Genomic DNA, 9,548 nt, shown 5'->3' on the forward strand with positions numbered 1-9,548 from the left:
AGTAAATATGCAAAGCTTTATGCCCATAAGGCAATCAAACTCCAAAGCTGATACGCATGTTTTTACCTAAAAGAATGAAATCTAGTAAGGGCTAGAAATAATAATAATAATAACAGACTGCCAGTGCGGGCTAATGAATTGGCTCTAGCCAATAGTATCCTTTCCCAGATGATAAAATCATCCTTTCAGCCACAATTACACCCACGCCAACATTTATTATGACTTCCATTATTCTCATTACACAAGGAAATCCTGGATATGTACTTATGCATATTGAAAAACTTCACAAATATTAACAATAGAATCCTGGGATATGAGTGATTACCTTCACGGAGCAGGAATGCTTTCTATTACAGACTATTTAAATGTTGCTTAGTTCCAGAAGGACCCCACTTTATTCCTGCTGCTTCCCTGACATTTGCCTAGTATATTAGTTTGCTAGAGCTTGTAACAAAGTACGAGAGACTGAGTGGCTTCAACAACAGATATTTACTTGCTCACAATTCTGGAGCCTGGAAGTCCAAGATCAATGTGTCAGCAGGCTTGGTTTCTTCTGAGGCCTCTCGTCTTGGCTTGTAAATGTCCATCTCCTCTCTGTCTTCACATGGTCTTCCTTCCGTATGAGTCTGTGTCTTAGTTTCCTCTTCTTATAAAAATAGCAGTCATATTGGATTAGGGCCCACCCTAATGAGCTCATTTTAACTTAATTACCTCTTTAAGGACCCTATCTCCAGATACAGACACATTCTGAGATACTGTGGGTTAGGACTTCAACATACGAATCTTGGGGAACACAGTTCAGACCATAACACCCGAATATTATTTTTCAGTTGCAAAAGGTTGTATTACCCGCTTCTATGCCACTAAGCACTGTATTTGCCAAAAAGAAGAGCTTGCTAAATTGATAAGAAAATGCAGAGGAGACTCAAATAAAAGCTAAAGTCTTCATTCATTTATTCATCCTTAATTTGAATTTCTCTGAAAAATTATCTCAATTGTGTTTGTAGTCATCCCTTTAAAACACCTAGAAAATGAAAAATGAAAATGAAAAGTTGACTACTTCTTACTTGCTTTCCTTTGTTTTCCTACTGGGAAGAAAAGATGATCTCCTGGAAGAGATTAATGTCTAGAAACGAATAATGCCATGGAAAATAAATGCCCTTCAAAAGCTAGTTAGCCAAGGGTGAGAGAATGTTAGCTCTCCTAACTTTATGCTAGACCCAACTGTGACTCAGGGGCCACCTGTATTACGCATCACTGAAGCCATGCTGAGGATGCCTTGCAGGGACAGAACAGGCCTCATATTGCCTTCCCCAAGGTAACCCAGTGATCTGGAGAGTGCGTTGGAGCTCTATTATTAGATGGATACACATTTATAATTGTTATGTCTTCCTGATGAATCATCTCTTTTATTTTAATAAAATATCTCTCATCTTTTTTTTTAAACAATAAAGTCATTTATTTGGGGTCATAGACTAGACATGTAGCGTTTCTCTTGGTTTAATAGCAAAAGATTTCAAATTGTAGTAAATTATAAATTATCTTTAACTTAATTTATGATAGGGCTTAATTTGTGAAATGAAAACAGACGACACAGAGGGAAGGTAATGAAATGGCGACTGGGGTACTGCGGAGAGAATGAGGAATAGTAGAGAGGAAGGAGTAGGCAGTCCCTACTTTGACAATACTCTGAATTTTAAAGTCTATTTAATCTGAAATTTTAAAAAGCCACTTTCGCCTTGGTATGCTTACTATTTTCATGGTGTGGATTTTTTCACAATTTACTTTCAACCTGTGTCTTGATATTTAATGTGAATGTCTTGTAGGCAGTGTGTAGTAGAGTCTTGCCTTTTATCCACTTGATCTCGGCCTGTTAATTTTAGTCTCAGCCATTAAAATTTAATATAATTATGGATTTTATTGGACTTAGGTCTACCATTTTGTTATTTGTTTTCTGTTTATCACTTTGTGTTCCTAATTTGATGCTTTCTTTTTGGTTATTTTAATATTTTTTATTAATCTACTAGCTCTTCTGCTATACCTCCTTGTGTTACATTTAGGGATTTCTCTAGGGATTGTAATATATGTACCTCACCTTTCACAGTCTATATAAAGTTAACATTGTACCACTTGCTGTTAAATGGAAAAAACTTGAAATCATATAGTCCCTTTACCACCCCTCTAACAGAAGTTTATGTTATAGTTGTCGTATGAATTACACCTATATACATTCAAAACCCTACCTGACACATTGCAATTTTTATTTTAATCAATCATATGTATTTTAAATAACTTATAAAGAAAAAGAATAGTCTTTTATAAGACTATGTACCATTTCTGTTGGTCTTACATCATTCCTAAAGATCCAATTACCTTCTAGTATTATTTTCCTTCAGCCTGAGTAACATCCTTTAGCATTACTTATAGAGGAGGTAGGCTGGAGACAAATTTTCAAGTTTCTTTCATCTAAAAATATCTTTATTTCACTTTAAATTCTGAAGGCTACTTCACAGTATTTAGAATTTTGCATTAACAGTTCTTTTCTTTTAACACTTTAAAGATGTTGTTCCATTGTCTTCTGGCCTCCAGAGATTCTGATGAGAAATCCATAGTAATTCAAATCATTGTCCACCTGTATGCAAGGTGCTGTTTTCTCTAGCTGTTTTTAGGATCTTTATCTTTGATTTTCAGCAGTTCCATTATAATGTGTCTAAGCATGACTTTCTTGGAGTTCACCCTGTTTACTCTTTACTGAGCTTTTGATCTTGTAATTTTTTGCCTTCCACCAGATTTGAGTTTGGCTATTATTTCTTCAAATACTTTTTTTGTCTCCATTTTTGTCCTCTCCTTCTGGGACTCCATTTCCACATGTCAGATCTCTTTATATTGTCCCACAGGTGCCTGAATTTCTGTTCTCTTTTTTTCAATCTACTTTGCTCTCTGTATTTCAAATTGGATAATTTCTATGATCAATCTTCAATCTTTCCTTTGTTATTGCCATTCTTTTATGGAGTCCACTCAATGAGATATTTATTTCAGATATTAAATTTTCAGTTCTAAAATTCCCATCTGATTCTCTTTTATACTTTCTATTTCTCTGATGAAATGTGTATTTTCCTTTACTTCATGAGTCATAGATATAACAACTGCTTTAAAATCTTTGTTTAATAGTTCAACATCTGAATCATCTCGGGGTTAGCATCTGTTGATTGTCCTTTATCTTGAGAATTGGTTACATTTTCCAATTTTGGAAACTGGAAATTTTGCATCCATCGTATGCCTGACCTTATGAATGTTACGTTCCTTAGACTCTGGGTCCTATTATAATCCTCCAAAGAGTGTTGACGTTTTTGTTTTAGCAGGCAATCAACTCATTTAGGTTCAGATTATACATTCTGTCTTACCTTCTGTGAGCATTGGCTCAAATTTTAGTTTAAGTCTTTAAGCTTGTGCTGTGCTGGTTTGGGTCTGAATCACACATGCATAGTTTAGGGGTGAATCTGAGACTTGTGTGGACTTGCACATAGAAGTAGAGGATCTCTTTCTCCAGCTCTTTCCTCTCCAAGATTCCCCCAAACTCTCTGACCCACAGATGCTCCTTTCTCTGGTTCTTCTATCCAGAAAAAGAAAGTTTTTACCGGAGTTTTAGCCACTTCTGCCATAGCTCTGCAACTAAGGCCCACCCTCAGGCAAAGCCAGAAAAGAAAACAAGGAATAACTCACTGCCCCTCTCCTCTTGGATTGCCCCTTCACAATCTGCCTACATTTGTTAATCTTGATTCTTGAGTCCTTGATAGTTATTTTTCGTATTTTGCTCAGAGTTTTTAGTTGTGCTCAGTGGATAGGATGGGCTATGGTGAGTTTCCATCAGCATAATAAAACAAAAATTCCCTGACCTATCTGGAAGTTCCCTTTGGGACACAGCAAGGGAGACAAGTTGTGAGGTCTCTTCCTGTGTGGCTAGTATCACTCCACCTGGGTCACAAGAACCCCAGAACTTCCCTGCGATTAGGTACAGACATGGAGCAAGGTTGCCCTGTAGCCTGACCTTTACCCAAAGAGTGAGGCCACCCACCCAGCTCTTAGGTCAGGTTTGGGAGTAGTTGATTCCCAGTGGCTTTTCCTAATGGTCCAGACAGATACATTCAAGTAACTTTTTTGATGTTATGAATTTAAATTTACTACTCTGATACGTAGATTAATTTTTTTAAAACCTACCAAGCAAAATTAAGAGCAAATAAAGAACACAAAAACCAGGCACTCTGAGGAATAATACTTATTCCTAAAAAGCAAGCCACATATGGCCCAAAACTAGGTTCAAAACTGAGAGGTTCATTTCCCTGAGTCCATTATTTCTCCAAGGAAGTAATTATAATTATTTATTTGTACAAAGCCACAGAATGAGCATTAGGATGGCCTGAAAATTCATTCATTCAACAGGTATTTATTGAGCACCCAAGTTTGCCAGGCACCGTTCTAGGCATCAAAATTATCTTAAGAGAGAAAAGCAAATTGATAGACTCTGAAATTTTTTGCAAACTTCTGAACGAGCAACAGTTTCCCCCTCTCTTTCACACTGTTACATTATTATTTCTGCAACTCATCTTTTGATTTATTACAGTATATTTTTCTGACTTGATTAATGCACTTTATATGAAGCTGCAGTGCAATTATGAATATTCCCAAGAGTGTAGAAAGTCATTGATTTCATGTCAAGATGATGGCTCAGTACATATACGACTCTTCATTGAATGCTGCCACTGTGCAACAGCTACTAGTAATTAAAAATACAGCAAATGTGTACAGAATTCTTAAAGAAATTGATGAAGCCAAGTCATCATTGCTTCAACCAAAACCACAAGTGGAACAGGATGCACTCAACCCCTCCCCCTCAGCAGTCTTCCCCCCTCTTTCCCACTATCTGGAGTGCAGGAGATTGATGGGGTATTGCTGTGTCTCCTGGACAGCAGCACAGGAGGGCCCCTTTCCATGATCTGTAATCTGACACTAACCATCCTGACTCATCAGCCTGCTCTCCTGGCTCAAGTGATTGAGCTGGGTTTTCCAGGTCTCCAAAAACTGTCATGGGTATACACTACTGAGAAAAAAGGGTAGATATTCATCAATTCACCTGAGCATTAAACTAAAAATCAATGTCTGACAATGTGTGGCTGGCTAGGAAGCTGAGGGCCAATTTGGATGCTCAGTGATTTTATAAACACTATATCAGCCCTGCTATTTGGCAACTATGGTCTTTCTCCATTCTTTGCAAAGTCCTCGCTTTCCACTGATAACCTTACTTCATATGAGTTCTTGGTTTCAAGGCATTTAAAAATAGTTTTGGGTGCCATCATTCATTCAGTGAGCATGCTTTGTGGACCAGTTTTGTGCCATGCCATGTGCTAGGGATGGGAATAAATAATAGAGAGAGAGACATGAAGATCCTAGCACTCAAGGAGATTTACCCCTGGGTCACCAACAGCCCTGTTGAATTCCTGGGTCTTTGGTGCTCTGTCTTCTTCACAAAGACCTGCCACCCCCTGAGGCTGTTGTGGGGAACCATTTGCTGCCTGACTCACATCCTCCTGTCCTCCCTGCCTCCCCTCCTCTGCCTCAGGAAGGGAAGACTGCTGCTGAGTCCTGCCGAAGTTTCTTTTGTCACCATGTTCATTAAAAAGAAATTAAGTCCAAGACTTAATTCCTGCTCCCTCAAAGCCTAGAGCATAACAAAGAGCTTATTCTACAAGAACTAAAAGCACAGAAGTTGCAAAAGTACTAAGTTCAGATATTTCATGTTTCCTAGATCAATGAAAGTAAGATGCTCTCCCCATGGAAATTAATTCAACTTTAATGCTATTTGTATTAATAGTCTATTTTTCTCAAGGAAGAAAGACAACACTTCCAGAGGGGAAGACTCTAAAAACCATCTCCCTTTCGCCCTCCCTGACCCTAACAGAAGGTACTGAGTTAATCTCTGCTGGTGAAATGTTAAATTCCTTCAGCTTGCACTGACTCCGCTAACTAGGGCACAAGTCTCTGTACTGGATTCTTACAAAACCATGTTGCTCTTCTTAGCAATTATCACAGCTGATACTCGGCTTTTATTTGTGTGAGTCTTTCATTAATGCCTGTTTCTCCCTCTAAACTGTATGTCTCGTGAGGCCAGGAATTTCGTTTTCTCTTTTTCTTTCCTTCTTTTTTTTCTTTGCTTTTCCCCCCCTAACCATCGCATCTCCGGTACCAAGCACAGTGGTGGTACATTGTACGTGCTAGTTAATTTATCCAGCAATTATCTATATATGAACTAACTAATTAAGGTCCACATCTCCACCTTGAGAATCTAATGGATACATTCGATGGACAATCACTGCACAGGTGCACTCTCCAATATTCCAGACAGCAAGGAACACCTACATGCACATTGTAGATCTTAGCAGAAAACTGGATACACTAGCTGTTCAATCAATGCTTGATGAGCGACTGAATGATTGATTGACTAATTGATTGATCAACCCTCGGCTGTCAGGAGAAAATCACAACCTCCATAAACCTCCTCTGATGTTTAATTCCGGCAAATAAAGGCCTGGACTTGTTGGCCCCATCAGCTTTCTCTAAACATGAATCAACTCTCAGTCTCCAAGATCCCTGGAGAAACGGCCAAGCCCTGGGACCTGCAGGGGCCGGGTTCCAGAGCAAGGGTAAAACCCACAAACTGACCCCCAATGCTTCTCCATTACCCCAGGAGAGTCCTTAACTCTTGTAGCCCATTCCTTAGAGTTTCTCTACATCTCCAGGACTGGCCAGGATTTAGGAGATAATGTGCAAAAAACCCTGGACCAGAAAAGGAGCTAAAGACCCAAGTTTGAGCTTTGCTTCAACCCTTTAGTAACAGTGTGATCCTGGGCAAATCACTATACTTCTTTGCACTTTAATTTCTTTACTGATAAAATGCAGTGAATAATACTTCGCTTGATCACCCATAGGGTTTATATGAGATCAAAATGAGAGAGTACATGTGTAATACAGACTGAACAAGCAGAATGCTTGTGGTGTAAACCAACAGCATCTTCTTCCCCTTCATCTTTTTTTTTTTTTCAATCTGCCTCTTTAAAACTTCTCAGTGGATTCAACACAGGTAGCTCTTCCCCTGTCACTGGATGAAAACTCAGGAAAGACCCATGACTTTGTAGGTCACTCCAAGATATTATAGAGTCCTCTGATACTTTAATTCACAAACCAAATGTCAATTCAGTAATTAAAATTGCTCAGTCCCATGTATTAATCAAAATTGTGAAATTGACTTAGAATTAAAAACCTTCTCCCTTTTCCAGCAAAACCCTGCTGCATGTGGGCTCTTGACATAGTAGAAAGGGGATGGTGTTCCTGTTCTCCTTCTCCATCCCACGTTTCCACTTTTTCCTGACTAGAGCTGACTGCCCCCTTGAAATGGGGTGTATAGCTTCTCTATCTCCCTTACTCACCTCCTCCTCTTCTTCCCCTTCTCTCTTCCTTCCTCCCTTCCCTGTTTCTTCTCTTTCTTGCTTATCTCCCCCTCCACTTGCCAGACTTGTTTTTGAAAGAGAAAAAGAAGAATGAGTGGGAACAGGACAGTTATTACTTGACTGGCACTGTTGGTGATGGCCTCTCAATGTTTGGGCCGGAGTAGTGTTTAAAGGGGACTTTTCCCATGGAGGGACTTCCACAAACTCGACAGAGATTCCCAAGCATTGGGTACCTCTCCTGAAGTTCTCTTGATGAGGACAATGGATTCTACTCCTTCAGCCTCTATCCTCCCCCAGCCCCCAGTTTGCCAGGAGGTACACGCAAGACAGACTTTCTCTGTTGGAATCCCATTGCCTTTCCACAGAGGTTCTCTTGAGCAGAATTCTCTAAACTTTCTATTTTCAAGCATTCCCAAAGTAGAGAGAATGATACAATGAACCCCCATGTACCAATCATCCAGCTTCAACAATTATCAACATTTTTCTACCTACCTTTTTCCCTGGGGATTTTTTAAAGCAATTCCCAAATTATCTGTATTTCACTGAGTAGAATTTAAAATGGCTCCAGGCCAGCTCTTTCTCCACATGACCCTCATCTGACCCAAAGGAAACATCCATATACCCTGTGTCCTGACCAAATCTGGGGTGGAGGTCAATTTCCGCCCATCAGCCATGCTCCTTCACTCTGCTGCCAAAACAGTTAAAATGGTCCATCTCTCTTGCCATTTGGATTTCTAGCATGTCAGAATGCAGACCCATCTGCAAGAGCCATGCAGTAAGCATTATAGGTAGACCTAATGAAGCCCCTCTCCTCGGTCACGGGTGTAGGAAATAGAACTTATCCACATCCTTCCCCCTGTAGAGGATAGGATGCTCAGAGCAGCTCTCTCTCTCTCAAAAAAAAAAAAAAAGAATCCCCACAAATAGCTCCTTCCATCTATACTCTCACAACAATTTTATATCTTCAGTGGATGAGGTAGTTTAAGAGACTTCTAACCAATTTTCCATCGCCTTCTTGGTAAATTCTTCATATGGTCCAACATATCCATGAGGATGTAGCAATTATTGCGACTTTGTATCTTCCAAAATTTCAATTTAATATTCTGATTTAATTCACTTCCAAAGGGGTTTCACACGGTACATGCCTAGTTGTATTTGTTTCAGTGATTTCGATGCTACTAAAATTTTATTTTCTAGTATTTTTATTATCCTAAATTACAAGTATTTGTAAATGTTTTTTCCCTTATAGCTGCCACCAATACCCTACTAAAGCCAGTCTCTTTATCCTGACACTAATCTGTCAGCGGTAAACTATTATTGGTGTCTCATTTAATTCTATTAGTATTCTTAGTTTTGAAATTAAAACATGATTACGTGCAGAAAGGGCTACGCTCATTGACATTAAATATGATTAGATTCTGAGAAAGTGATTAGTTACAATTACGTTCTATTGCCACAGTTCCACTGAGATTTTCAACTTATTAACTCATGATACAGCTAAAACTAACTGAGTCATTGTGTGATAATGAATAAACTCACATTCCATTGGTTTATTTCCTTCATGTATAGAGAAGCACAATACACAGATGTGGGAGGCATAAAAGACCAACTTAGCCTTCTTCCCACCTTAGCTTTCCTCTTAAGTTTTACTCTCATACAAATTTATACTAAGATAGCTAGTCTTTGAAGACATATTTTCCACAAGCAACATTGCCAAAGTTCTGCCAGGGACTTGAGGAGAGATTTGGGCCATCATTTTCTCCTTCCCAAATGTTTTCTTATCTACACTAGATGACAGGCTCCCCCAGAGCAGAAGCGGTGCTTACCTTGCCACCTCTATACCTACAGCCTAGCCTAATGCTTGATACTTGATAGGTATCGATAGGCTCAGCAAATATGTGTTGAACAAATGTGTATATTGAACAATCAGGGCTTGTGGGATTTAAGCATAATGCAGCTTAATTTTGTCTCCTACTAGCCCTTTGAAATATATGCTGCAGAGAAAGATTTTCCCCTCTTCTAGAGAAAAACTTGGGCAGTCCCATG

The sequence above is a fragment of the Diceros bicornis genome, chromosome 9 (assembly GCF_020826845.1).
Source record: "Diceros bicornis minor isolate mBicDic1 chromosome 9, mDicBic1.mat.cur, whole genome shotgun sequence".
NCBI classification, from domain to species: Eukaryota; Metazoa; Chordata; class Mammalia; order Perissodactyla; family Rhinocerotidae; genus Diceros; species Diceros bicornis.